This window comes from Triturus cristatus, chromosome 2_1, assembly GCF_964204655.1.
Source record: "Triturus cristatus chromosome 2_1, aTriCri1.1, whole genome shotgun sequence".
Lineage (NCBI taxonomy): Eukaryota > Metazoa > Chordata > Amphibia > Caudata > Salamandridae > Triturus > Triturus cristatus.
In genome coordinates, this window is record NC_140581.1 from 319,442,827 (window position 1) to 319,466,760 (window position 23,934).

A 23,934-nucleotide genomic window follows, 5' to 3' on the forward strand; every position below is an offset into this window, starting at 1 on the left:
CCTATGTATGTCCTGTAGCTTCAGTACCAGATCATTGGCGGCAGGAGTCGGGCTGTCAATAGGAACCCCTACGGGTAACAACTTGGGGTGGAAACCGTGAGAACAAAAGAAAGGTGTAAGGTTGATGGAAGTATGTGGGCTGTTGTTATACGAGATTTCTGCCACCCATACCCACTCGTCCCAATCTGCTAAGGAGTGCAGGGCCTGATTCCTCACAAATTGCTCGAAGCACTGATTAACTCTCTCGGTCTGGCCATCCGACTGCGGATGATGACTAGAAGATAGTCGAACATCGATTTGCAGCATAGCACATAAGGACTTCCAAAACCGTGACACAAATTGGGCCCCCCTATCTGAGACCAAAACAGAAGGGAAACCATGGAGGCGGACAACCTGTTGCAAGAATATGGAGGCCAACTCTGATGCCGTGGGCAATCCAGGCAAAGGGACAAAATGTGCAGACTTCGTGAAATGATCCACCACCACAAGCAAGGTGTTATTCATTCGTTTGGTTACCGGTAGTTCCACTATAAAATCTAGGGATACGGTATGCCACGGGCCAGAAGGAGAGGCAAGTGGATTTACAAGAAAAATGTAACTGGCAGTGACTAAGGAAGGCGGCACTTCTAGAAGCATCACCTGAGAACCTCTCTGGGGGAGCTAAAGTGATGGAAGTAGGGGTAGTGACGTGTATCACTGTGGGTGCCGCTTCAGCTCTCCCCCCCGTGGCCACCGACTCACGTCGTTGCTGGAGGGTGTCTAGTCTGGCTGACAAAGCCTGAGTTTCCGCCTGCAAGTTGCCTAACATGCCAGCAACATCTGCCAGCGTAACTGCTCCTAGGTCCATGACGCTCGGGCAGAACCCACTATTTAGGCTTAGCGTTCTGTAAGGATCGCTGAGTATGTTCCACAGGAGCGTCAGGAATCCTGGAGAGAAGTCCTCAGTCGTCCCCTGTGTCCCTCCGACTCTATCAGACACTAGAGTACGGAGGACACGCTAGGGGAAAACAGGGAAACAAAACAAGGGTAGGCGGGGAGAAAGGCAGGTCTTGTGGGTGGACCACGGCAGGGTTAAAGGCAGGAACTTCCAGCTGTAAAACAAAGTCTTTATTACTGTGCATCAATTTCCAATGACCTCAAACCTGTGAACCCTCGTGATTAGGTAAACCTACCACGATTATCTTTCCTCTTTCTTGGGACTCTCAGCGACTCTCAGCATGAATATCTGTACTTTACTCTACAGGAAAATCCCATGATAAGACATAAGTGAAACGATCCAACAGTCCCTTTGAGAATGAGTGTAATATGGGAAAATACTATAGCTCACCCCTTACTCTCCAAGCGAACTGGGAGGGAGACTAACTAACTTCTTCTTCACTTACGCGGAAGGTGATTGGGTTACATTAGGGCTAAAAGGGACGGATATCATAGGTCAGGCATTCATAAATGACAATTGTCCCCCACCTTATCTCCAGAGTTGCGAATAATGATTACCGTGTTGTCTGTATAATAATGCTGCAACCTAACACAGTGCTCTATGGTCCACGCTAGATAACACCACCTACAATACGTATAAGGGAACGTAATGCATGATCAAGAGTGGGAAATGCCTTTCTTATTTAAGGGAAGGTCGATATATTCAAGGGTCAGTAATATGAAAGAATAAATGCCACCAGAGACAGATATCACTCCGGCCAAACAAAGACCGAGAGGCGCCTTAACTTCAGGCTCCACTCTTAAGTACAACAGAACACCAATATATGTTTCAGCCCAAGGAGTCTGCACAACAGACCAACATGTGGAACAGGACCCACAGGACTCACGGAAAACAACAGAAGAAAAGGCACGGACTCCGAGACCTTACTTGGTATCGGGGAATTAAGCCGGGAAAGATACACCAACCAGAAGGAATCGAGCGGCTATTGTTGCCTCTTCTGTAAGCACGAAAAACGCCACTCCAAACCAGGAACAACGCGTACACCAGCACTCGGTTACTTCGACTCGTCCGTAACCGGAAACAGGAAACACAATCTAACCGGAAGTCAGGCAAATCTTCGAGGGGACGGAAATGGGCTAAGTGCAAGAACGCTAAGCAGCGTTAGCACGCCCTTCACGCTTTAAATACTATCCGCGTCTCAGTGGCATGACCGCGGGGCATGACAGTGAGAGGTGAGCAAGTGCAGCAAAGGAGGAGACGGGCCAACATGAGAAAACTGGCCTCAGTTCTCTCAGCTGACGTATGTTCTGCTTCCTGTTCGGAACAGCCATTGAAAGCCGCTATCAAAGAGCCGGAGTGGAAACTCTTGGCATTGTCTTGGGCCTGGCGGAGGTCTGTGGATCAAGCCTGAAGCTTTAATTTGAGGAAGTGAGCCACCACACATTCCTGGGGCAGCCTAAGCCCTCCTCTTCCCTTTCCACTTGGTATCCCCAACTCCACTTGGTATCCCCAACACCACTTGCTCCACCCTCCCCTCATATGACAGCACTTCCCACCCTCCCGCATTATCTCGCTCTTTGGCATGGAATGCCTCAATTGTTCGCTGCAAATGCAAAGAGGTGATTTGAAAGGACTGAAGAGAAAGCGAGGTAAAACAGGCGAAGGCAAAGCATACAGGAGAGATATAGCCAGTGAGCCCGTGAGAAACTGAGCGTGTGAACGAGAGGTAGGATACGACAGGAGCGTAAGAACAACGCGACCAGGGAGGGAAAAAAGAATGGATGGAAAACTGGGACTATAACACAATGATGGAAAAGACAGGAGAGAAGTCAAACGATGAGGCAAACCTGTGTGAGAAAACGAAAAGCGGCCGATGAGGGACGAGAAGTAGTAGGCAGAGAAAGAAAGGAATGGGCAAGGAAAAAATAAGAAAACAACATTGTTAGATTTTTTTTTAATACTGCACTTCTGCCATCAGAGTCAGTTATGACCAGCATGCCATGTCTCTGGTCTGGAGCCAGTTCTATTGTGTTTTTTCTTATTTTACATTTTATTCACTTAGTTTTGTATAGCCCTGCTTACTGAAAACTAGACTGTCAGAGCGATTTACATACACATACTTATCATACATATACTTATCCAACGCTTACAGGAGGCGGGAGTGACGGATGTCGCTCTCCAGTGGTTTCGGTCTTTTCTGGCAGACCGCTCCTTTAAAGTGGCTATACCACCTGGTCAATCTGCCACCTATCCTTTGGAGCTCGGGGTACCACAGGGATCTTCGTTGAGCCCGACAATGTTCAACCTCTATGTGAAACCGTTGGCTGGTGTCGTCAAACAGTGGGGTCTCACGATGGCCTCATATGCGGACGACACACAGCTAGCGGTGACACTTAGTGAAGACCCTGAGGTGGAGGCCCCCAGATTCCGTGCGGGTCTCTTGGCAGTAGCCGGCTGGCTTCGCACCAACTGCCTTCAGTTGAATGCCACCAAAACGGAGGTGTTGGTTCTAGGGAAGCACGCGGAGTTATGGGGAAATCAGTGGTGGCCATCGGAGCTTGGTGTCACTCCTATTCCAGCCGCTGGAGTGAGAAATTTAGGAGTATGGGTAGATTCTGCGCTGACCTTCAGAGATCACACCAAGAAGGTGGCTGCCACGTGCTACGGAATTTTGCGTGGTACTAGGCCGGTCTTAAAGTACTTTGATCCCCCTACCAGACAGCTTGTAGTCCAGGCCTCAATACTTTCTCGGCTGGACTACGGCAGCTCATTGCTGTTAGGGGTGAATCAAGCGGAGGCCTCTAGGCTCCAAAGAGTACAAAACGCCGCGGCACGAGCCATTGTGGGCCTTCCCAGACATTGTTCAGTGTCTGGTACCATCACGGCCTTGCACTGGCTCCCGGTCAGACAGCGAATTAAGTTCAAGGCGCTGTGCCTGGCCTTTAAAATTCTGAAATCTTTTTCGCCGCCGGCACTTGTTCCTCTTCTTACGCCCTATATGCCTTCGAGATCCTTGCGATCGGAGGGGCTTCATCTGGCCATCTGTCCACGCTTCAAGTTGAGCAGAATGGGTGGCCGCTCCTTTAGGGTGCTAGCGGCAGGCCTATGGAATTCGCTCCCTGTACACATTCGAGCTCTTGAAGATCTGCTCAGCTTCAGGCAGGCGATTAAAACCTTCCTGTTCCCGGTATCTAGTTAATTTCTTTTCTTTTACTGTGTGTTATGTTATAGCATCTGTCAAAGCGCCAGGACGCCCCTTTGCTGGGGCAGCTGTGCGCTATAAAAATACCAAATAACATAACATAACATAACATAAGATAATAACAGTAACGGGCCCATCTATATGGACACAAGCTGTCACAGTACAGTCATGTGAGGGGAACTTCAATGTCCTGATCCTTCCAAAACAAGCGCTCGCCATCTGTTTTCACTCAGCCGCTTGTTTATATTTGCATCGCGCTTTCACTTTCACTGAAAGCGCGATGCAAAAATAAACACAGGCTCAGTGAAAACAGATGGCCCGACAAAGATAAGAAAATGCTTTGCGACAGCCGCAAAGCAGACGAGACAGTCCAGATGGTCCGGTCAAAAAGGCAAAAGGGCGGAAACAAAACTACCTCATTTCCAATGGCAGGCCACCGTTTATCATAAACGGTGATGCCAGCCAATGGAAATGAGGGGTGGGGCTTCAAGTCCCCCTCTGAAATCTGCTCTATTACAATATCTCTCGCACAGCGAGCAACGCTTTGCGCTGCAATACCAGGCGAGACCTAAAAAGGATGGAATGCTTGAATTAATCTCAGCCACTGGTAATGACTTGGGGCTGCATCTCAGGCCATCATTATTTTGCACACCATGCCACCTCAGTTTGGTCCCAGCCATAGGAAATGCAGCCTCTACCCTGCTTCAATGGGAATATCCCAGTGTGATGTTCCTCCAAGGATGACACAGTCTGAGTTGAAGGTAAGAAAAAGCTTTATTATATGCACCTCCTCCAACTGCGCTCTCTAACCAACTGTCCTTGCACAATGTTTGTCCATTACAACTCCGACCTCATGACAAACTACATCTGAATGTTCCATTAAGTATTATGTCACACTTCTCCATCCCATAACAAAAACAGTAAATATCTCTCACCCACCTCCCATTTGTTTATTATAAATACTAAACAGTGATCAAACACCTAAGGAAAACTTTACAAAAGGGAAAAAACAACATCTGTTACAACTTCTTATTATATAGTGTTTACTGATTGCTCCAGAGAAGTTACCACGAATATCACACGACAAAATCCTTGAGATAGGCTGGTTTCTTGGTTTCTTTAATACTTCTCCTCCAATTTGCAGTTACATTATAATGTGCTCCCTGCATCTCCGAACCCCGCATGTTTCTCACAACCTGCTCAGAAACAGGTTTGTGGCAAGAAAAGAAATCCTGCACATGGTGAAGTACAACCACCCTGTTCAATAGCATTTTTGAAACATTTAACCACTATGGGTTTCCTACTAAATTAGGAAGAATCTGCACAACCCCTAGGTGCTCTTATCTTCACAAGATTTCCAACCTTGACCTCCACATTCTTCGCCTTTTCATCTATGCCAAACTTTTCCTTGGTTTCCTCTTGTTTTGAGCTACAATCTCTTTCTCTCTCCATTCACCCAGAGCATTATTGACACAACCTTTGTTCCAGAACATCCATCCAGGACACACTTTAGTAGATGGAGCTCTCTCTTTGAACAATTCAAAGGGAGATTTGCCCATGGTAGTATGTGGAGACATGCGATAACCAGATAATCTATTAGACAATTCCTTCTTCCAATCTAAGCTATTCACCCTTGCCAACTGAATCCATTATTTCAGTGTTTTCACAACGCTCTCAATGGCACCATTTATGCTTGATTCCACATTCTTTCAGAAATGTGTCTGTCTCATGAGAACAAAACTGTACTCTATTATATGTAAGCAGATAACTTTCACACTTGAAAATATTCTACCTAATCACTGCAGAGGAAGAAATGTCATGTACACACGTCACCTCGACCCACCAAGAGTACAAATCCATTAACACCAATATATAGGGAGTGGCATGGTCACCTTTCACAGGGCCTAAAATATCCATACTACTTCCTCCCATGGACATTTAAGTAGGGTTCTGCACACTATGGGAAGCTGATTAGTTCTCAAACCCTTATCACATGCTACATACTCCACACAGTCCACACAGTCCCTTATCATACATTTCACATCATGATCTAATGCTGGCCACCAAACATCTCTTCGGAGTCTCCCTTTCATTTTCACAGTGCCCATGTGTCCATCATGAGCAAGCTGTAACACTTTCTGTCTCAAGGTTTCAGGTGGAATCAGCCCTGTTCCTCTTAACAAAAATCTTTTGTCCACTGCAAGTTCATTCAACAACATTCCCAATTTCCCTTTGTAGTTTTTTTTTAACTCTGTTGTATTTGGTATTTCTAAACTTAGTACTCATATCACTTTGTTCATTTCTTCATCATTCTACAACTCTTACACCCACTCACTTACTGTTATTGTTCCTTGACTAACCTCACACACACCAAATCTTCTTCATTTAATGTCATTCAGTCCATCAGCACCTGTCTTCTCCATATCCACTAATCTCGACAAACAGTCTTCTCAGTAGCTGCTAGCACCAGGAACATTGAGTACAGCAAAACAAAAATCTTGAAAACCCACAATCCACCTCCTACTACCTTCCTAGCAAATACTTCTACTAGTAGCTTATCATCCGTTTGAACTGTAAACCTGATTCCCCATAGAAACTGTTTGAATCTATTGATGGAGCAATAAACCGCTAGAGATTGGCTGTCAATGACAGAATAGCTACATTCTGCTTCCCTCAGAGTACGTGAAGCATAGGTTGCCATCTTTGGTTTGAATAAGAAGAGCACCCAAACGTTATGCACTGGCATCATACACTACCTTGGTGTCTCAAGTTGGAATACATGCCTGAAGACAAGAAGCATTGCTCAATTCTTTTTTCACTCTCATAAATTCATTTCCACACTCAGTATCCCAAAAAAATTCTATCCTTTTCTTTAGTAGTTTCATCATGTTAAATGTCTTACTAGCAAAGTCCTTAATGAACTTGCTGTAGTATTCCACCATGCTGAATAATGATGACTATTCTTCTTTAGTCTTTGGCAATGATTGTTTTAACCACTGCTGATGATGTCACATATTCCATCACTGTATTCACTAAGATAATGTTAATAAGTCAGTTATACAATTAATTTTACAAAAAAAAACATTCATTTAGACACTTATTTACCCATTTATTCTTCCATTAACCTTTAGATATACATATATAAAACATATGTAGTTTTCAGAAAAACACACATTCACTGGATGATGTCATCAGTGATGTCATTTGAGATGTCATCAGTGATGTCATGAGTGATGTCACTGACCATGTCATGAGTGATGTAATATGTGACGTCATCAGCAGTGGATTGCGGTCGCGAGAGTTATATTTAGCTGAACTAACTATAACGGGGGAATTTCAATGGTTTTTTACGAGTGAAATGTCCAGCTAACTATAACATGTGTGAAACCTATGGTTTTTTCAGTGAATTTGCAAGGTTTTTAAAATGCTAATTCCTAACTATAACGTGTGTGAAACCTATGCTTTTTTAAGTGAATATATATATGTGTATATATATATATATATATATAAATATATATATATATATATCACAACAACGTCCACCCAGGCAGTCGAACACTCGGCGGGTGCCTCCAATGACGGGGGGTGCTACCGCCCTTGTTTTTCAACAACTGCAGGTAGGGGAGCACTCACGGGTAATCTCCTGATTTGTAGTGTTCAAATGCATTTCGGCATCGGCCTTCCTCAGTGCACCAAATTCAATACAAACGCGCACAGGTTTGCGTTGTTTTAAACTTTTTAATAGCTCTCTCATTGGTGGATTAGTGGGCCAATCAGAAAACTATATATATATACACACAAATATGTATACACATATATATATATATCTATATACACATACATAGCCAAAGCTATTGGGAAAACAAAAAACGCTTTTCCTATAGAAACTAGGTGCTAACTACTGGTGACTGCCAATAGGTAATATATATACACAAATATATATCATCGTCAAACGGCCCAAAAGGAGAGCGCGCTATCTCATAGCGGGTGCTAGTGTCGAGAACGGGCCAGTTCTCGTAATCAATTTTACACCAATTTCCTCAGAAAGGAAGCACTGCACGCCAAAGAAGTTGTATGATTCATGATTTATTTTCTGTGCAAATAGTCACCAACCTCCACCACCAACGCGTTTCAACCACAATCGGTCTTGCTCACGGTGTGTGAGTCCGTTTTCAATGTTCTTTATTTATAGTTAGACCCATATTGTCCATTTAGGAGGAATTATGAGAGATGTAGTTTGGCTTCATTTTACCATTTTTTAGCATGTTTAAATTGTATTCCTTAATGGATAGGTTACCATTTTAGCAATGTGGGAAATTATTGCATCCGTGTCTTTCAGTTATTCGCATACAGTAACATTAAACATGATTGTAATACATCCAGTAATTAACACTTAGTGTGTAGTGTAACTGAATTCTTGTCTATCACAACCATAAATTGATCGAGCATGTGCTCAGTGCATGATTACTAATAAACCGAGCCCCCCCACACATCCCGGGGACCGCCACCTCCGACTCATTATCCACCACTACCTTGTGTATGAACTAACCTCCCCGGGGCACTAAATATTTAAAATAGGGGGTCCGTTATGGACCCCCAAGCCCCGGGGACCACCACCCCCCAGGGCTTTAAATTACCTGGGAGGGGGGCCGCGCGGCCCCCTGCCTGGAGCCAATGATGGCCCTGGGGACCGCCACCCCCCAGGGCCGGCTCCTGCAGTGTCCCGGGGAGCCCACCCCCGGGACACTGCTGTTTGCAATGGCAGGGCAGAAGCCTCAAGGCTCCCACCCTGCCATTGCAAACTGCTTTGCTTCATTGAAGCCAGAGCAGGGAAACCTGCTCTCGCTTCAATGAAGCAAAGCAGATTGCTTTTCCACATGGGGAGCAGCATGTGAGTTTTTTTTTTTTTTTAATAAAAAAAAAGAATTTGGGGGCAGGCCCTGGGGGATGGGGTCCCCAGGGCCAAAAAATTAGAAAAAGAAAAAGAAGGGGGGCTACACAGCCCCACTTCTAAAAAAAGAAAAAAAAAAAGTGATCGGGCCGGAGGCCACGCCCCCTCCTTGCACCACTCTGCAAACGCGCCCTCTGGCGCGTTTGCAGAGGGGGATCTAATTCCCCTTGCATACTGGGGGTCCCTCGGGGGGAACTAGCCCACCAGGAACCTCCAGTATGCACCAGGGGGCTGCGTTGCAGAGAGGTGTAATGAGGCCACGCCCCTTTTTAAACCTCTCTGCAAGGCAGCTCCGTGGCGCTTACTGGAGGTACCTGGTGAGCTAGTTGGCTGCCAGGGGACCTCAGGATTCAAGGGGACTTAATCTCCCAACTTAAAAAGGGCCACGGGGCGCGTTTGCACAGTGGTGAAGGTAGGGGGCGGGGCCTGAGGGGATACTGTGCAAACACGCCCTGTGGCGCGTTTTAAGTTGGGGAATTCATTCCTCTTCAATCCAGAGGTCCCCTAGGGGCCAACGAGCCCACCAGGTACCTCCACTAAGTACCACGGAGGTGCGTTGCAGAGTGTTGTAAAAAAGGGCATGGCCTCTGAACACCTCTCTGCACTGCAGCTCCCTGGCGCATACTGGTAGGGTGACCAACCGTCCATAAATTTCACAGACAGTCCGTAATTTCGGCCGTCTGTCCGTTGTCCGTGAAGGAGTCTTTAACGGATGCCATTTGTCCGTAATCTTAACCGGGCACCGATCGCACCACCCTAAAGCCGGCACAGCTTCCACCCACCTCCCTGCTTGACTCCGATGCTGTTGAAGTCAGGTGTAACAGACTCCGATGCAGTACCAAAGCTCAGATACCCAGCAGCATTGGAGAAGCACAGCGCGATGGCAACCCTCACACCTTCAGCCCTTGATGAGCTGTTAAGAGGTGCGTGAAGGTGACTGAGAGAGAGGGGCTGCAGCTTCAGGGGCATCTATTCAGATGCAAACAGCCCTGAATGCGTCATGTCTCTGCAATTTAGAGAGGCCTCACACATTCCCTTTCTGCCCAGGGCCCCAAAAATTGTAGAACCGGCCCTGATTACAACGAGGCAGTATGTGGTTCTCTTCACAGAGCTTAATTACTTTTACTAAATTGTAAGCAAACTCCGGTTCTTCAAACATGCAGTCTATAATGTAATAAAATAAAGAAATGGCACAATCACACCCACACTGATTAACCAAGTATGGAGGACAATCAGTTAAATCAGTTCTCTTGGAGTATCTCCTTTAAGTACTGTACATCACAGTGGGGGATGGCAAAACTAACATTTTAGAAAGAGAGCCTGTCATCTCGTTGACTTGTCCAGGAGGGGGGTGAGGAGCCCTACCCCACCCTGTAAGAGACCAAGATGATACTAGAATACTGCATGCCTACCCTGGTGGATCCTGTTCCCCCTCCTGTGATGGCTCTCCCCCCCCCAGTGATGGCTCCTGTCCCCCCATGTGATGGCTCCTGCCCCCCCTCGTGGTTGATCCTGTCTCCGCCCTGGGTGGCTTCTGTCCCAGTCCTGGAATGGCTCCTGCAGCGAGGGTGAAGTTCTTGATGGGCCTCTTCTCAAAAAGGCTCAGCTCAAAAGTAATATGAAAAGGTGAGCAAGTGAGTAAGTGAAGGGATTGGTGGATAGCTGGATGAATTAGTGAAAGGGTGAATGGATGAATGCAAGATTGGATAATGAGAGAGGATGGATGGATTGATGAGTGAGTGGAAGGATGGATGAGAGAAAAGGTAAATAGCTGGATGTATGGGTGGTAGGGTAGCTGGATGGGTAAAAGGGTAAATGGATGAGTGAAAGGATGGATGAGTGAAAAGGTGGATGATGAGTGAGTGAGTGGGTGGATGGATGAGTGAAATGATGGATGGATTGATGAATTGATAAGTGCAAGGGAGAATGGATGGACAGATGAGTGAAAGGGTGGATGTAAGGATGGATGAGTGAGTGAAATGGAGGGTAGGTGGACAAAAGGATAAATAGATGAGTGAAGGGGTGAAAGGATAAATGGATGAGAGAAAGGATGGATGAGTGATAGGGTCAATGGATGGATTCATGAGTGGATGAGTAGATGGATGGGTGGGTGGATGGATGGAAGTAAGGATGGCTAAGTGAAAGGGTCGATGGAGAGAGAAAGGGAGGATGGATGGATGACTGAAAGGGTGGATGGGTGGAAGGATGAGTGACTGGGTGGATAAATAAGTAAGTGAAAGGATGGCTGGATGGGTGAACGGGTAAATGGCTGGATGGATTAGTGAATGGATGGATGGGTAGAAGAGTGGATGGATGAGTGTACAGATGGATAGGGTGAAAGGGTGGGTGGATGGATAATGGATGGATGAGTGAAAGGATGGATGAAGGGATGGATGAGTGAAATGATAGATGGAAGGATACATGATGGATAGGTTTGCAAATGGTTGAATATGTTTGGATATGGCTGGGCTTACTTATATACTATTGCGCGACCTCCTCTGATGTGTCTGTATAACTTACCTATTGTCCTGAAGTTTTGTCCTGAATTTTGACCTCCTGTCCTGAATTTGTGTCCTGAATTTTGACCCTTTGTCCTGAATTATTACACTCACCGTCCTGAATTTGCACCAATGCCAGTTGGTCACCCTACATACTGGAGGTACCTGGTGGGCTAGTTGGCCGCCAGGAGACCTCAGGATTCAAGGGGACTTAATCCTCCAACTTAAAACACCCCACGGGGTGCGTTTGCACAGTGGTGAAGATAGGGGGCGGGGCCTGAGATGATATGTGTGCAAACACGCCCTGTGGCTCCCTGGCGCATACTGGAGGTACCTGGTGGGCTAGTTGGCCCCCAGGGGACCTCAGGATTGAAGAGGAATTAATTCCCCAACTTAAAACGCGTCACAGAGCGTGTTTGCACACGTCACCTCAGGCCCCGCCCCCTTCCTTTACCATTGTACAAATATTTCTCTAAAATCAGCCGAACTACGAATTCCGATTTACTCACCTGTTATCAGGAGAGAAACCAGGGCTGCATCGTTTAGCCCAGCACTGACCCTGAAAAGTAATTCTAAGCGTACTTACCAGTAACTTGTATTTCCTTCCATAGGAATCCATTGTGTGGTTTTCACCAGAAAATGTTCTAAGTGTCCAATTTTGAAACGTACAAATATTCCTCTAAAATCAGCCGAACTACGAATTCCGATTTACTCACCTGTTATCAGGAGAGAAGCCAGTGCTACATCTTTTAGCCCAGCACTGACCCTGAAAAGTAATTCTAAGCGTTCTTACCAGTAACTTGCATTTCCTTCCATAGGAATCCATTGTGTGGTTTTCAACAGAAAAGTTTCCAAGTGTCTATTTTCACAAACTAAAAATATTCCTAAAAAATCATCTGTATGACTTAAACACATTCTTTCGACTGTTTACAGGAGGTTGGCCAGTGCTGGATCCAGGATCCACCACTGAGTAAGAAAAATTAATGATAACACTACTTACCTGCTATGTGAATTTTCTGCCATAGGATAACATTGGTGATTCTATATGAAAAATTTTCTAAGTGTCAACGTTTAAAATACAATAATATTCCTTAAAAATAACTACTGTAACCAAAACGCTTTTACTCAACTGTTTACAGGAGATGTCCAAGGACTGAATCTAGGATCCAGTCCTGTGGTTAGAAAAGTAATCCATAAAGTAACTAATTGCATTTAACTAGAAATTCACAGTTAGCTCAATGTTGCTTTGTGTTTGAAATTGTGTTGCCCATTGCAACAACTGTAACTACTGTACTTAAAAGTCTGTTGCCTATTTGCCAAGTATTTAAACTAAAGTAATTCATTCTGAGAAAGTATATTTTGTATTGTAATGTATAATGTAATTATAATGTAATTAAAAAAAATATATCTACAAATAAATAGTTAAAAAAATGTAGTAAATCTGTATAAAAAAAATCAGTATAACAATTAATACATTAAAAATTGTCATTTACAAAACCTTTGAAATTCACTGAAAAAACCATAGGTTTCAGGCCTGATATAGTTAGGAATTAGCATTTAAAAATCCTTTGAAATTCAGTGAAAAAACCATAGGTTTCAGGCCTGATATAGTTAGGAATTAGCATTTAAAAAACCTTTGAAATTCACAGAAAAAACCATAGGTTTCGGGCCTGATATAGTTAGGAATTAGCATTTAAAAAACCTTAGAAATTCACTGAAAAAACAATAGGTTTTAGGGGTGTGATAGTTAGCTGGACATTTCACTCGAACAAAACCATTGAAATTCCTCCGATATAGTTAGTTGTACTAACTACATCTCACGCGCCCGCAATCCACTGCTGATGATGTCACATATTACATCATTCATGACATGGTCAGTGACATCATTTGGGGTCCCAAAATGTGTTTTTTCAATGTTAATTTCCATAGGAAACTTTTGACAAGGCTACAGGTCGAACGGGTGAACGGAAATACCCTACATTTGGAAGGGAGAAGGGTCTTGGTCTAGAAAGCACGCTTTTGTTTATTTGGTGTAAATCCGTTTAGTAGTTTTTGAGAAATATCAAAATTTACAGATATCGATATTTGGGAATTCTGCCATCTGATTGGCTGAGGTGCTACAAGCACAAGCTTGTTGGTGATTGGCTGCGAGCGGTTGCAACTAGGAAGTGTTGTCTGCCATTTTGTGATTCCGTTGAAGCGAGTAAGGGAAAAAAAAGGGAGAAAAAAGTGGGAGGGTAGGAGCGCTGTGCGGTTTGTAGGGTGGGTAGGGAGTGCTATAGAGGGAGTGTGAAGCGAATTATTTATCCCTACTAGTGTGAAAGTGCTGTTTTGCACACTGTGGGATGGTGCTGAGGTGAGGTGCTGGTAAACTCTGGGATGAAACCGTGCGTCTAAACTGTGAGCTGAGTGCTGTGAAGTGATGTGCTCTGGGCGCTGTAGCATATCTGTGCAGGTGGTGTTAGTATGCGTTTAGAGTATAGCGGGAGTGGGAAGCAAAGTACTTACTGGTATCGGTTTGAAGACTCGGGGATGAAACTGTGAGTGTAAGTGGTGAGTTTATTGCTGTGAAGGGATGTGCTGTGGGCTCTGTAGGATACTGGCCGCTGTAGCATACCTGTGTAAGTAGTGTTAGTGTGCGTTTATTCTATACAGGGAGTGTGAAACGAACTACTCATCCCTATTGGTCTGAAGAGTCGAATGTAGTGTTTTAGGAAGCAGGAATAAAGGAATAATCGTGAAGAATATAATGCAGAAGGTTGCAATGCCAGAGAAGGAAAATGCAAAAATTAGTTGTGTCTAAGAAAGTGGTTGTGTGCATTAAAGGGATGGAGTTTGAAAATTATATAGAAAGTGTCTTTATTTAAGTGCCATAATTAGACTCACTGGTGCAAGAGCTAGGGTATCCAGCGGATGCAAAGTTGAACCACTTCTGCTGTATTCAAACGTAAGCTCCGGCATCGGTGAATTGTATATTACATGTTACAGTTGCATGTGAAATAAACAATAGCTATTACACTTGAATGACTTTACATTCTATAAAGAAATTAAAGGTAGGATACGATTACCACATGTATCATTTAAGAAAAGAAAGAAATAAAAAAGAAATTGCAAAATGTAGTCATCAAACTTTTTATGTACCTTGGCAGTGCTTATTTGTAACAGAAAATTAACAACAGTAGAATAGTTAGCAATCTGTTGTACAGTAGATTCAATTTGGTGCGTGTCAGAATTGGTACTAGTTCTACCCACATTGGAACTTTGAGGATGAATACAAACATTTTGCTTCTGAGAAGCACATTCGGTACCTTTGTAGTTAAACTGTACATTATTGTCTTCAGCTGTTTCAAAAAAACATTCTTGTGTAGAGAGCAAAGGTATCGAGCATAGACAAACTCCAATTGTTTCTGCTGTAGTCAAATCGAAGCTCCTGCATCAGTGAATTGCACAATATATGTTACAGTTCTATGTGACCTACAGAATAGCTATTAGACATGAATAAATACATTGTATAGTGAAAATAAAGGTAGTTTACAATTACCACACTGTGCCAACCAGTTCCTAAACAAAGTCGTCTTTTTACATTTTTATCGTGAGGTTCTGAGCAGAGGCTGACTTTGAGTAAAATTGTGTGAAAGGGCTTTGTGAATAACAGGCAGGCAGAGAGGTGTATGCACAAAGAATAGACGTGGTTTCTAAATGGGTGTCAGGTTTAGGTTAATTTTGGAAGTAAATAGCGTCTTTGCATAGGCCATACATCACAGATTCCTGGTTAGACTGGAGACGTAAGGGGGAATAATGAGGATAGAGTTCAAATGTCTGAGTATACTTAGAAAGTTATTATGTCAAAGTAGTAGGATTGAAGTGTATTATAAAAAATTTAAAGGAAAAAGTCAAAAAAGATGGAAAAAATCCATTCAAGAATAATGTAAGTTTCTTACAAGCCTTGGAGATTCCAGTCCAGAAGTTCTTCAGCTGCTTGAGATGCGTAATGTTCCAAGAGGCTATTGTTGCCATCGTGTGAGAAAAGTGAAGCGATCCAATTCATATCCTCGAAGGGACAGTAATGTTCCTCGAATGTTGGAGCGGTAATTTGAATGGGCAGGCAATCTTCGATGTTGTGAAAGGTCTCACGTTGCAGGAGATCTTTCGCGGCTGCGCAGAAATCCCATTGCGCTGTGATTCCCTTTTGCATTGCATTCGCCATTTCTCCGCTGCCAGAACAATCGCATTCATAGTTTTCAAGATACTCCATTACCTGCTGGATATCTGGAGCGATTGTTGAGATGTTGGCAAGGCATACATCCATTCGCCAGTCGAATGGGCAAGTTTTGCAATCAAACGATGGTTGTACGCATATTGCATAAGTGTAGATAAATGTTATGCTGTAGCTTGCTCCGATAATAGATAGAGGCAGGCAGCCGAAAAGGTTTTCCGTTTTTTTACAGTATTGATGTAGCTTGGCGTAGAGGCGTATTCTGTCGGACATAGTTGTTACCATAGAGAGCGTAGCCATTTCTAGAAGTAGAATTAGTAGTAGGATGGCCGCAAAGAGGGTTTGAATTCTGGGCACTGTTCCTGTTATTCCAGAGATGATCGAAAGAATGTCTGAATGTAGTCTGGTATTAAAAGAAGAACAGTTTGAAAGCGTGTTAGAAGGCTGTAGGAGACCGTGTTAAAAAAGTGTGCCAGACCTCGAGTGTGACGTGTTGAAAATTGTGTAACAATTCACAAAGTGTAATTGGCGGTTCGTATTTAAAAGGGAGTGTATTTTATTTGAAGTTCGTGGTATCTGCAGTCGATAAATTTCTTTTGCAGAAGTGAGGGAGACTTCTGTTCTGAACAAAGGTGCTTTTAGTTTGGTTTGTTTCTTGAAATGTGTTTTCAAACTAGGAATTGAAGCCAAGTTGTAGTTTGGGAGTTAGTTTTTGTGGGTGGGAATAGATATTGCCACAGGAAGTTACTGTGTTTGAAACAGTAAGGACATGCGGTATGCCAGCTCATATTCCATAGGAGTGTATGTTATTGAGAAGCAGATAACTGTCGTTAGAAATCTGTGTGAATGTTGGTGTGATTGTGGGAGTTGGCGTCCTTTTAAGAAAGGACGCAAGATTGGTGGCTGTAAGCTTAGAAGCGCCGTGTAGTTGGACATTCTTGGATAGTAATGAATGACTGCCATTGTGGTTGCACTATTTACCTGTGAGAAAAACTTTTGTATGCTCTTTAAGACTGCGATATGTAAATGGAATAATCCACTGTTCATGAATAAATGCGCTACCTTATATAATGAAATTCAACATGACAAACAACATGTGCACGAAGCAGACTCAATGACACTACATACTGTGGGAACCATGGCTAGTCATGTATACAAACTAAACATGGCATGGCACCTCTGCCTCACTATGCAGAATGCGGGGAGCGATGAGAGCAAAGTATGTGCGAAGGTGGCAAGTAATTCTCAATTATAAAAGTATACAATGCAAAGTCTTGAGGGGATGTGCCAGACAGACTTGAGTATGCAGAGCACAGACATGTACATGTCAACATGCACTGATGGTCTATTGAGTGAAGTGGACAGTGGACGCAACCATGATCGTACAGTCAGTAGAGAAGATTATGGAATGGTAGCGCGTATGTGCCTCCTCCCCCCCGAATGTTTAGGGAAGTGGGCTGGCTCACCGTATGCAAGGCTGGCGTAGGGGTATGAATAAAAGGCACGTTTCTTTGGGTGTGGTTCTCTTCCAGATTGGCGAACATGTCTGCCAGGTCTGCGCAGCTTACACCGCCACGAGGCTGACGCTGTGAGCGAAGGTGGGTGCGTGAATGATGCTCTCAACCTGCTGGTACTAAGAAACCAACATGGCTGCTGTGACGCATATATGCCCTACAGTTCACCTTTCGACACCGCTGTATTTGAAAGAGGGCCGACCACGTGCCGGCGGAAGGTCCTGGGCCGAGGTCTGCGAGCTCGGAAGACTCCTGAGATTAACGCTGGCTACCGCGACACAGGCACACAGAGCCCAGCCTGAGGCCCAGGAGCGTTGAGTGCTCTGTATAATAGTAACACAGTAGTCCAACAGGTACCGACAGTGGAACGGTGTTTTGATACCATAGTGGAAGATGTTAGAACTGTATCTAAGAGTGGAGATGAAGGTACTTCCTTTGACGAGCTGCAACCAACCCAACAGTGGAACGGTGTCTTGATCCCATAATGGATGATGTCCGATATTACCTGCTGCTGAGTTTTCAGAGAACTCCCTCCGTTGAGGTGCAGCAGACTCTGTGCTTCCGTAGCTAATTGCTGCACATGATTATTGGGCTTGGTTGACTGCAGTCTGTGGAGTAAACCGTGATACAGCAGGTCAGAACACTGAAACGGGGTCTTGATTCTATGATTGAGGATGTCAGAAGTTAAAGTCTGTGATGATTTCGGTGTACCCCCTCCGATCAGGTACAACCAGGTACAACCACCTCTAGGTCCGAACAGTGGAACGGTGTCTTGATCCAACAATGGGCGATGTTAGAACTGCATCTGCGAGTGGAGATGGAGGTACTCCCTTTGACCAGCTGCAACCAACTCTGGGCCCCAACAGTGGCACGGTGTCTTGATGCCTTAATGGATGATGTTAGAACTGCATCTGTTAGTGGAGATGAAGGTACTCCCTTTGACCAGGTGGAACCAACTCTAGGTTGCAACAGTGGAACGTTGTCTTGATTCCACAATGGAAGATGTCCAATATTACATTCTGCTTAATTTTTACAGAATTCCTTCCGTTGAGGTGGATTAGACTCTGTGCTTCTGTAGTTCACTGCTGCACATGATTATTAGGCATGGTTTATTGCAGTTACTGGAGTACACAGCGGTACAGCATGTTCGAACAGTGAAACGAGGTCTTAATTCTATGATTGAGGATGTCAGAAGTGTGTGATGATTTTTGTGTATACCTTCTGATTAGGCCGCAACCAACTCTAGGTACCAACAGTGGAATGGTGTCTTGATCACACAATGGACGATGTCCGATATTACCTGTTGCTGGTTTTTCACAGAACTCCGTCTGTTGAGGTGCATCAGATTCTGTGCTTCTGTAGTTAAGTGCTGCACATGGTTATTGGGCTTAATTGACTGGTATTGCTGAAATACACCACGGTCGAGCAGGTCCAAACAGTGAAATGGGATCTTAATTATATGATTGAGGATGTTAGAAGTTACAGTTTGAGATGATTTCTGTGTACCCCCTCCGATGAGGTGCAAGCAACTCTAGGTCCCAACAGTGGAATGGTGTGTTGATCCCACAATGGATGATGTTAGAATTGTATCTGAGAGTGGAGATAGAGGTATTCCCTTCTACCAGCTGCAACCAACTCTAGGTTCCAAAAGTAGAACAGTGTGTTGACTCCACATTGGACGATATTAGAACTGCATTTGAGAGTGGAGATGAAGGTACTCTCTTCGATCAGGTTCATCCAACTTTAGGTCCCAACTGTGGAACGGTGTCTTGATCCCACAATGGATGATGTCCGATATTACCTGCTGTTTGCTTTTTTCAGAAGTTCATGTGTTGAGGTGCATCACAGTCTGTGATTCCATAGCTAACTGCTGCACATGATTATTGGGCTTGGTTGACAGTAGTCAGTGGAGTATACTGTGGTACAGCAGGTGCAAACAGTGAAATGGGGTCTTGATTCTATGATTGAGGATGTCATAAGTTAAAGTCTGTGATGATTTTTGTGTACCCCCTCTGATCAGGTGCAACCAACTCCGTGCTTCCGAATCCAATGGTATGTGGCTGTGAGTTGTGAATGACCACTGGATTTGGTGTAGACTGCAGTTCGCAGGGTTCACAATTTAGATTGCGTGGTGATTGTTTAATTACAGAATCCAGTAGTTAAGTAATTAGAACGTCTATTGAAACATACACAATATTGTTTTAGTACACTTGCGTCAAGAAGTTTTTTTATATCAGTTATAGGTTTAGTGAAACGACCGCATTTATCTTGGAAGTCCAAAGGAACAGTGAATAGTGTAGACTGTGAAGAGATGAAATCCCAATTCGAATTGTTTTGATTTATTCATTGTAGAGTTCTCTGTAATTTATGTTGTTTTATTTTGTAAAGAGGGAGTGAGAAAAAGTATTGATGGTTGTGTGTGTGAGTGCTGCTTTTAATTAACAATGCAGACAGTAGTGTTCACAATTCAGATCGAGTTGCTATTGTAGATGATGCAGTCCTGTAAGAGAAGAGATTGCTGTAGTGTGCTCTGTCTGCACCACTGATATGCATCATTGCAGGATCTGCACACGTTTGTTTTCTTCGTGTATTGCAAACTGTAGAGCTCAAGTCAATGCCACGTGGCTGTGGGCTCTTGCTGACTGCTCTCTATGGCCTACACTGCAGACAGCAGTGTTCACAATTCAGATGGAGTCGCTATTGTAGATTAGGTAGTTCTGTAGGAAAATACATTGCTCCAGTGTGCTCTGTCTGCAGCACTCATACGCATCATTGTAGGCTCTACACTTTTTTTTGCTTCGTGTATTGTAAACTGTAGAGGTCAAGTCAATGCCAAGTGGCTGTGGGCCCTTGCTGAACGCTCTCTCTGGCCTTTTCTATTTTAGTGGCCCTGGTGACCCCATCTCCCAGGGCCTGACCCCCATTTTAAGAAAAATTTTTTAAAAAATTACGAGAAGGGGGCCGTGTGGGCCCCCCTCCCCTGGGCCCCCCTCCCCTGACCCCATCCCCCGGGGCATGGCCAAATAATATTTTTTTAATTTATGGAGGGGGGCTGCGTGGCCCACCTCCTAAGGCCTCTATTGGCCCCAGGGACCCCATCCTCCGGGGCTGGCCTTTATTTATTTCGTTTTTTTAAAAAAAAAATGTATTTGGGCGGGGGGCCGCGTGACCCCCCTCCCGGGCCACTTCTAGCCCCGGGGACCCCATCCCCCGGGGCAGGCCCTCGCCGTTGGGGACCTTGGGGGTGTCCCCAATCCCCCCACGGTCCCGCCGGCTACCCACGTCCTGTGGGAGCCGGCATTGCTTTTCCACATGGGGAGCTGCTAAGATGCAGCTCCCCGTGTGGAAAAGCAATCGGCTTTGGTTTTTGGAAGAGAGAGCAGGTTTCCTGCTCTCTCTTCCAAAAACCAAAGCAGTTTGCTATGACAGGGCGGGAGCCGTGAGGCTCCCGCCCTGCCATAGCAAACTAGTTTCCCCGGGGTGGGCACCCACGGACACTGCAGGAGCTGGCCCTGGGGGGTGGGGGTCCCCAGGGCCATCAAGGGCTCCGGGAGGGGGGCCGCGCAGCCCCCTCCCAACATTTACAAAGCCCCGGGGGGTGGTGGTCCCCGGGGCTTGGATGCCCCCTACATTAAAAATTAAAGCCCCGGGGGTTGGCGGTCCCCGGGGCTGCGGGGGGGCTGTGTGCCCCCCGCAAATATTTGAGCAAAGCCCCGGAGGTGGTGGTCCCCGTGCAGTGTGGGGGGATTGGGGCCCCCCACACTTTTTTTTCCTCCGCCCCCGGGACCTGGCTCACCCGGAGGCTAAAGAATAACGAAACGCGGGAGCCCGCGCCTTGTTTTTTTAAACATTTCGGTCGAAATTTGCACTGGGTGCGCGAATCTCGGCCATTTTTTTTTTTTTGTGCCCTGGGGGTCCTTGTGGGACCCTCTGAGCAGGCCTAGGGGGTCGAGTTGTTTCTACCCTGCCCCCTTTTCTTGTTTTGCGCATTACTTTTTCTGTTTTCTTGTGCCTGTACATGGCATATAAAATCACTTAAAAATTAAAATATTACCTTTCACAACGAAGCGCATCATATGTCCTCCATGTGCGCACGGTGCGCGAAGCGCATCGTGCGTACATGGCTCATCTAGCGTAACGTGGGCACGCGGTGCGCGTAGCGCACCGCGTGCCCACCGTGCGTGCACGGCACTAACTGCGTAAAGTGGGCGCGCGGTGCGCGAAGAGCACCGCGTGCTCACTGTGCGCGCACGGTGCGTGCGCGCACGGAACGAACTGCGTTAAGTGGGCGCGCACGCCACGAATGGCGTAAAGTAACTTAGCATTTAAAAAACCGTACAAATTCACTGAAAAAACCATAGGTTTCACACACGTTATAGTTGGGAATTAGCATTTAAAAAACCTTGCAAATTCAGTGAAAAAACCATAGGTTTCACACATGTTATAGTTAGCTGGACATTTTACTGATAAAAAACCATTGAAATTCCCCCGTTATAGTTAGTGCAGGCAACTATAACTCACGCGACCGCAATCCTCTGCTGATGACATATGTGTCTTTATGAAAAAAAAATATTTGTAATATATGTATAGCTAAAATTTAATGGAAGAAGACATGGCCAAATAAGTGTCTAAATACAGTATTAGCATCAGCAGAGGATTGCGGTCGCGTGAGTTATAGTTGCCTGCACTAACTATAACGGGGGAATTTCAATGGTTTTTTTATCAGTAAAATGTCCAGCTAACTATAACATGTGTGAAACCTATGGTTTTTTCACTGAATTTGCAAGGTTTTTTAAATGCTAATTCCTAACTATAACGTGTGTGAAACCTATGGTTTTTTCAGTGAATATATATATATATATATATATATATATATATATATATATATATATATATATATATATATATATATATATATGTGTGTGTATATATATATTTATATATAATAAAAACCAACTTTTTGTTTTGTTGTTATTTTCTGATTACTCTAGTGTTCGGTGTAGTGGGATTTTATTATGATGCATAACTTTATAGGTGTACACATTTTTGCTACGCTAAGGCTATTTGCTCTGTGTTATAGCTACCAAGGGGTGAGCTCAGGTTTAACTTACTGAAACCTTTGACTTGACTCTATTGCTTGTGGTGGACAATCACACACCCAAATTTGAATTCACTTTTCACGTTTTTTGCAGCAAAAACGTATTTGCTAGCTACATTGCCTATCACAACGTGAACAATGTGAACACTACAAAATCTAAATTTGATGTTGGAATGAATTGAATCACAGTGATCTTAAATGTTCTAAGAAAAAGAGAAAATGAATTTTGGACATCCAAGTTTTGAGAGATCCTTTTTGGATACAGACTATTTTGAGCTCCTGAAAAAGACTAAGGGCCTGTTTTAGATCTTGGCTGACAGGATACTCTGAAGCAACGGCGATGGATATTCCGTCCGCCGAAATATAGATCACATAGGATATAATGTGATTTATATTTCGTCGGACGGGATATCTGTCAACATTGTGAAGGAATAACCCGTCCGCCAAGATCTAAATTCGGCCCTTAGGCCTTGAGTACGCGTCTGGTGGTCCACGGACTGCCAGACTCAAGGAGGTGTGGCGGTGACATCCTCCTGACTGCCCTATTACAATTAGGGTGGTCGGACAACCATTGTCCCGCCACAGCTGCGAGGGAACTAACATTCCCTGGCTGTGGTGCGGCGGTTTAGAGGCAGTAATATGCTTGGTGGGACCGCCTCGGATCCGCCATGCATATTACAAGTTTACTCTCTGCCACGGTTTTCATGGCAGTTCCTCCAACCTGTGCTCCAGTGTGTGCTTGCACCCCAGTTCCTTCACCGCATGGACATTACAGTCCATGCTGTGCAGGATCTGTTTTTAGCGTTTCCATTGCAGTGCACATTTCCAGGTCACTGCTGTGGGTACCTCAAAAACAAATCCCTCCAGACAGGAGGAAATGGCTTTGGTGGTGCCATTGCGGGGTGGACCGTGTTGCGCCTCCAAAGTCGTAATCAGGCCCTTAGTCTTAAAGTAGAAAACTTAACTGGGTAAAGGTGGGATAGCATCTGCCTGATAAGAGGACGTCAGTTGCAGAGTACTCATAATTTCCCACCAAAACCACTAGTTTCAGAGGGACCTCATCTAACATTTATTTAACTTTTAGAGGACTTTGCTGGTGACAGCCTGCAGTCTTGCACTGCTGAAGAATTTTGATATACCTTTCAGAGATTAAGTCAGAAATTAAAATTTGCTCCATCACGTTTGGCCTAAAATCAATCCTAGGTCTCACTCAGCCATTATTTCTGATTAGTGCTTAAAAAAATCATATCTCCAGTTCCCCATGTTGGATTTCAGTGGTTTGGTATAATGTTCTCATTTATTTTTCTCTATTTTAGAGAGTGGTTGTGGCATATTTTTTTGTGTTGTGTTTTGACATTCTAATTGTTTTTGTACTTCAAAAAACTGTGCACACTTTTCCTTAAGTTAAGCCTATGTGCTCTGCTCCATATCTATCTGGGGTTGAGCCCAGGTTTAGTTTTTGAACTTGTGTGTTGAACCTGACAGAAGGACATATTACTTGGGAAGAAATCACATCCC